This window comes from Citrus clementina, unplaced genomic scaffold (assembly GCF_000493195.1).
Source record: "Citrus clementina cultivar Clemenules unplaced genomic scaffold, Citrus_clementina_v1.0 scaffold_2, whole genome shotgun sequence".
NCBI lineage: Eukaryota > Viridiplantae > Streptophyta > Magnoliopsida > Sapindales > Rutaceae > Citrus > Citrus x clementina.
Window position 1 is genome coordinate 22,926,959 of NW_006262688.1, and position 7,780 is coordinate 22,934,738.

The following is a 7,780-nucleotide window of genomic DNA, read 5'->3' on the forward strand; positions in this document are numbered from 1 at the left end:
AGTCTCATTTCATTGTTCAGACTTCATAATGTGGCTCAAAAGAAAGTTATTTTTTTTAAAAAAAAAGATGAGTATGCTTAGAAATTAGAAGTAATTCTCATACATTTTAATGAATGCATCTAGTATGGGGGTTTTATAAGGATTTTATAGAGGTGTGCTAGTCATCCTACTCTATAATAATTTGTAGTGTCCAAAACCAAGAGAGCTCATGAAGCAAAAGAGGATTTTTTTTTTTAAATTAAAGAAAGAGTACTATTATTAGGAAATGTTACATACAACTTAGAGAATATCGGCCGTCCAAGAATATGCTAAAATGTAATATAGAGGTTGATGTTCAATTTGTGGGGAAGAAGCAACGAAAGGGAGATCGGTTGAATTAGTTAGCTTTAACTGATAGGCAATCGGACCAAGCGATTTGAACTTTGAACATCATATCAAAAGGTAAAAAATAAAAAATTGAAGAGGGAGTGATCAAATTTAGAGACGATGCCAAATTGAAACATAATAATCAAATCCTAGTTGATTTGTCTACAAGGCAGTTGTATCTTCGTCTACAAGTCATTGTGGTTGGTACTTCTCCTTCCACCTACGGCTTGGTCGGTCGGTCAAATGCCACTATCAAGATTTCTCATGGTTCATCTAGTTGCCAAGAAAATAGAGCAAAAGTTTAAAAAAAATGTCGATTCTAACTTAATAACATAATTCCATTCTAAATACTGTAATAAATAAGTAAATTACATTTATTCCAACCAAATACTCGCTTGAAAATAAAAATTAAAAATTAATTCAATAATTCAATGTCAATGAAATTGGCCAATCAATGGAATGCTAACAAACCCAATTAAGTTTCTACATTTTCTTTTCCCTAAATCAAATTTCATCACTTAATTTAAATACAACTGATATATTATAACTATTTACTCTTTACATCCAAATGGAGCATCAGAGAAAGTTCAAACCTTAAATAGCGCTCGGCCAATTTGAAATTTCTCGTTGTCTTAGTGGTCCGACTATGAAGCCCTCAAAATCACCAGCTACTCATAAGCTACCGAAATGGATTTGAAATCTATATGGCTAGAAATTTAAATTAGGCAAATGCTTACAAGTTAGAATAATACAAAAAATATAGTTTTAGAAAAATCTAGTACAGAATTCAGTGGTGGAGGTCGGTGATAACTCTATGAAATAAGAGTTATTATAATACTTTTAAACTTAAATCAAGATTACTTAGAGAGTAAAAGACATGTTTTTATCGCATTTTAATTTATTTTTAATAAAGTGAGTTATTTTAGATTAACTTGTGCTTAGATTATATGCATAATTGTTAGTGACCGATAGCTCAAGTTTGAAGGAAAGAATGCTGCTGCAAAAGACTTGCAGAGACAACAAAAGAACTTGGCTATAGAAGAATTAAAACTAATTTGGAACAGTACAAATATTATAGTCGTTGCTGTAACAATCCAGAAGCAATGAAAAAATGGATTTCGCGCGCCACATACTTTCGATTGCCCTATTTTTGAGTTATAAAAGGAGCACGCTTGCAAAGGAAAAAAAAGCCGTCACTCAAGGAAAAATCAAAGAGAAAAACAAAAGAAAAACAGAAAATAAGAGAGATTTGAGGGCTGCAACAGAGGATTCATAGTGAATAAGAAGGAGAGATCGCAAGATTAAGCAAACTTCAACTATTTATCTTGTTTTCTATTCATTTATGGGGATGCATTTGATGGCTGAGACAATTTTATTTACTATTTTATCACAAATTATGAACTGAATTTGATTGTAGTTGAGTAATAAATTATCTTAATGGATGTTTGATTGACATATATGCGTTGCTTTGTGTTTCCTATAATATTTTGTCTTTTTTTTTTTATTTCAATTCCATATTTCGATTGACCACCCATTTAGTGGATACTACCTAAGAAAGAGCCTTAAAAAGGTCTGACTTAGTAGATCAAATTAAGATAATACTTGGTTTTAAATTGGGTTTCCCAAGTTGAGTAAATTTCAATTTGAATAAGGCCATGCTTGATCTAAAATTAGTGATGAACTAAACACATGGATTCACTTTGTACGATAAATGGAACATAGATCGTTTAATGCTATATTTAATGTTGGCATAACAATTGATCCCTGTTAAGTTGTATTAGATATAAGATATCTAACAGGCGACAACTGAGGAAGCATGAGAGATTCTGCCCAATACCATGGTAAATGTTATAACAACAGTACTGTAATTGAAAAAATAGTTAAAGACATTAAGTGAGTTTATTCACTCAACTACTTTATTCCCATTGGTTACATCCTTATGTTTAACGTGAGAGTTTTCTTTATTGCTTTTTATTTATTTCATTTTTATTTTAATTAGTTTATTAGTTTCATAAATTATCTTATTTTAATTTAGAACAAAACTGCACTGTTAATATTATTATAACAAATCTGATAACATCAATCTCTATAGAGACGATCTGAATACCCATTAGTATATTACTTGTTGTGTGCACTTGCACATTAACACCCATAACATTAGAAATCGCACGCCAGTCGGCAATGAATTTTGAGGAGGATTGTGTTGGATGAATGGAACTCCTTTTGCTTAGCGTTTATGTTGTTCTTAATTTAATGGTTAAAATGACGTCGTAACGTTTGTCACAATCGACTATAGAAATGAGTCTCTTGGGTTGACTTTTTTGTTATCGACTTCTAACTGCTTAAACCTATTCCATTTTATATTGTTATGTTGACATCACATATATGTACTGGCCAACTAGAAGAGGTCCTAGGTTGCATTTAAATCTGAAACTATTATTTGTACAATTAATCATAAAACACAAGAAATAAATTCATAAGATGTGCGTGCAAATATTTCTAACTCTTAAGAATTTCATCAGAAGCAAAATTAAATGTTTTGTTTCTTTCATAATTGATATGTCATTACTCACTCTCATTGTCTGTATTCATCTTTACTCGGAAGTTTTAAATATTGACTCCTTCCACATAATATGTTGTTTCATTTTAATTTTTCTAAAGATTTTTACTTTACTTATGCATGTTGGCCGTTGTTCCTGACATATTTGGTGACTGAATATAGAGATTGACAATACTTTGTAATTATGGATTTATAAATTTCTTATTTATAGTCTTATATATATATATATAACTGGCCTAAAAACTTTTGGCTATTTTAAAATTAACCACTCTAACTTTTTCTGTCATAACTAGTCAATTATAAATTTTTTAGATACATTTACCCTCACATCTCTTAGCAAACTACTAAATAATAACACTTAACAGATTAATGAAGCTTACCACTCTCAAAAAATTATCAAAGCTCACCACTCTAAAAATAAAAATAAAAAACTCACCATGTTTAATAAAAGCACTAAATCTATAAAACAAATTAGTTATGCATAATTGGAAAAAAGAATCATCAATTGGAGAGTAGGAAGTTAAAATTAGTGTTCATTTTTACATATTGTGGGTTTTTAACTCACCATTGTCAACAAAATCATCAAGTTCAAAAAAAAAAATTAGTTACACATAATTGAGGAAAGAATCATCAATTGGAGCACAAAAAGTTAAAGTTGGTATTTGTTTTACACAATATATTTTTTTCCATTTTATGTTTGAATTAAACTTATGTGGATATTTTGAGTAAAAACAAACTAAAAGACGAAATTTAGAAAATGTGCGACAAGCACCTGTCGCACAAGAGTGCATGTCGCTCTTTTTAACAGGTTCATTTATTTAGTATCTAATCATTTTTTTCATGTTTCTTATTTTTTCAGGCTTAATGGAGTAATTTATACTTTAAATGTGTTTTGATAGATTGTGGAAGAAGTTGGCAAATGGTCATATTGAATACATCAATGGCAAGAATATGAGTTTTTGTTTTTTAAAGACTCTACATTTGATCAATTTCTTGCAAGAGTGTATGTAGTTCTCCAAATAAATCTAAATGAATATAGCATCACGTTGAAGATAATTTTGAGGTCCAATTCATGCAATGGTGAGGTTTGTGTTATATATGGGCTCGAATTTGGTGAACTATGAATGCATCCCTATTTTTGTTACCAAATCTCCTAAAGATCCGAATCAAGAATCTATAATATCACAAACAACTTCATACAGAGCAAATGAATCTTTCCCTAATATTCAAGAAGAGGTGTTACTAGTAACGACATCAATGCAACAATATTACTCTCCAAATTGCTACAACAATAATCCCATTAATGACAACAACATTACACTAGAAGGTGCCAAAGAAGAGATATTACTACTGGGTCTTCATTTTAATACAATAATAATCCTATTTGACGAATAACATATTCATAACGAAACTTCATTTTTTACAGTTACCAAAGAAAAGAACTTCATATATAACTGATTAAATCTAAAATTTATATTTCAATAATAATTAAATTTTTTAAAATAGCATGTAGCGTCTGAATTATGTGATTTGTTAGTTTTACAGTCATTGTGAACGAGTATCTAATTATCTACTTTTTCTCATTGTCAACAAGTATTTGAAGTTGGTTAGGTGTTGGGATCATGCTATGTTTATCCTTATAGATTTCCTTCTGAATGAGTGGCATGTTGATATTGGGTTGATGCTACATAAAGTAACATCGAAAATAAACTAAACGACTCATAGTTACTTGAGATTTAACAATACTTACATTGTAACTAAGTTAAATAATATACTCACATTATGGACCCAATGTGGGATAGATGTCCTATAAACCTCCACAGTCTTTTAATATAACTTATTCTTATTCTTGTTAGGGTCGAGGGTTTTTTTGTTATTCTCCTGTGCGTAAAGTAACCAAAATTTGTTGTTAGTCTAATCATCTACTATTTAATAAATATTCACAATGATTTTAAATATATATGTAATACTTGTAAAATGAGTCTTGTCGTTGTAAAACTTGTACACTACAATATAACTTATTTTCAAATAAGCAACATCTTCCTACTTTAGGATGTGAGGAGTTTTCATTTTGTTTTGATGATCCACTTTTGACTTAGAATACCATTAAATATTTTGAAAAGTCAGGCCTTCAGCAAGCAAAGTTACAAAGTCATACAAAAGAACATTGTTAATTAAAGATTAGTAAAAAACTATGTATTCGTAAATTTTTTTTTTTCTTTTCAATGCACCTGAACCCTAGGACAAAAATTATAAAGGTTGTACTTTACCTCATTACAACTAGAAGCCTTGAAAGCATCAAAGTTTCTGTTCACTGCACTGTCATAGCTGTGGTATATTGTTTGCCACTGTGAACGAACCTACAAATGACTTCTGAAGTAGTCTACATCATCAACCTCATTTAACAATAATAAATCCGACCATTATTTATCTTTTCTCCTATTAAGTACTCTATTCGTAAATTTTTAGTGTATCAATGCCATCTATATCATAGAAGTTCAAATCCTTAAAACTTCGATCCAACTCTAGAAGAGTCCCTAGATGACTGTTAAATAACCTATAGTTGGTAGCAACTTTTTTTTTTTTTTGTCCATGCCTTTTGTACCATAGCAAAGTTCAGTAATTAAACACTACTCTATAAGCAATAAGTATACTAATTGATCACTAAATTAAAATCATAATTGATCTTTATTGTGCTTACCTAAGAAGCGCATTATGCATGATTGTGCCACTGAATGCATGATTATTTATCTTCACGGAACAGTCAAATACATTTGCTTTGAATAAATGTAATTGTCGTTTCATGAAATTCTCTTTTAAAACTTCTTGCACAAGTCTAAATTTCGAAGTATTTATAACACATTTGGGGAAATGATCGAGTGCAGGTACATACATTTTGTGTATTTCCATCCTTGGTTCAGGAGGATTATGCTTTGTCAGTCGCTCTTTGGCCATTGTGTCAGTGAAAAAATATACATTTTATTCATTAATAATATATATTAAATTAAATTCAAATGTTAAAAAAATACAGGTTAAACTAAATCTATATTTTGGAAAAAAGTGTAATAGGTGCCTGTGGCACCCAAACACATATTCAGTGTTTTAGTGCCACTGACATGCTGTGGAATCTTTGTTTATAAGTGTTGAGTGTTAGAAAATGCATATTTATAAAGGAGAAAACCGTCATTTTACATTTCAAGTCTTACTAACAACCCTTACTTTTATGTATTTAACCTTCTTGTGATTTAATTACATGTGTTTTATTTTAATTAAGTATTTTATGTATTTTAGGGGCATCATAGTCATTCCACAATAAACGAGAGATCAGATGGCAAAAAGAGCATCACTTTTGAACTCAGGACGGTTGAAAACCTTAGGAGGAGCATAAAAGGAAAATAGCACTGTTCACATGTACGGTACTATTCACGTGTACGGTACTGTCTACGTTACTGCTCACGACACTGTTCACATAGACGGACCGATGATGTGACATTGACTGATGAGGTGTCACGATCCTATTTGACTAAAATTCTTATATACTGTTGATGGTGACGTGGCAGCATATCAGTGGACGAAAAATCTCGCATACGGTGCATGCATCACATAGGATTATTTTCAACCAAACCGTGTTACTGTTCATTCGAGTGGTCAAACCGTGGACTGTTGACTGATGACGTGGCGCAATCCTGAGCGTCCAAACTGTTTTTAATCCGATGGCCATGATTTACTCCATGTATCTATAAAAAGGGGGCCTCTCCCCCCTAATTTGATATCTCTGAATCCATTTTGGACTCCATTTTCTGTAATTCCCTCTCCATCTTGTATTTTCTTCGTATTTTAATAAATTCCTATTTTGCCCCTAGTTCAATTATGAGTGGCTAATTTTCTTTCAAGCTTGGGTTGAAGGTGAAGTCTCAACATGTGTCATGGGCTTTATTTGGTAAATTTATTTTCTCTTCCCCTCTAGTTTTTGTGGATGTTTTGACTTCTCGTCGACAAATAATACTAATCTTGTCTAGTACCGCCTTGGTTTCACCGGCCGTCTAGTACAAGGTTATTATTATTTGGCACGATAAGCCCTTAGCACCATATTGATTAGAGCGTGGTTCATAAGGTGTGGATTCCCTCCTCATGATTTAATTGGCATTAATACGGATTATTTAGCCCATGATGCATGTTGATACGGATCCAGATACTCAAGTACGTCATTTCAATAGATTTCGCTTCAATTTATTCTCGCCATTACAATTCCAATTTTATAATTTATTATTGCCATTTCAATTAAAATTTTAGGATAATTTAAATCACTTCCATCACAATTCCAACCACCCATTTACAAAATTAATTCTACATATAATTAAAATCCACCTCCTCGTGGGATCGACACTCGTCACCATTAGTCTATACTACAATAGATTCGTGCGCTTGCGAGTTCAACAAAATTTACACAACAAGTTTTTAGCGCCGTTGCCGGGGAGGTAAGTAATTTTAATTCATAGAATTAATTTTTGTGAATAATTTCTTTTATTTGTTTTCTTGTATTTTTTTTATTATTAAAAAAAAGAAAAAGAAAAAAAAAAGTGAATCTACATTTAAAGGTTAGTATTTCTTTTGTTTTTCTCTTCTTTAAAATTCTGTAATTTAATTTTCAATTTATTTTTCTTTGTAATTTTTTTTTGTTTATCTTATTAATTTATTTTTAGTTAATTTATTTCACGTATTTGTTTTTGTGTATTTTTATAGAAAGGTTTTAATAGCGCAATAAGGTTAGTATCGTAATTTCTCCCTCTTCTTTATTTTTATTTGTTTTGATTCCATTTTTATTTTTTTTATTTGTTTTATGCATGGTCGTAG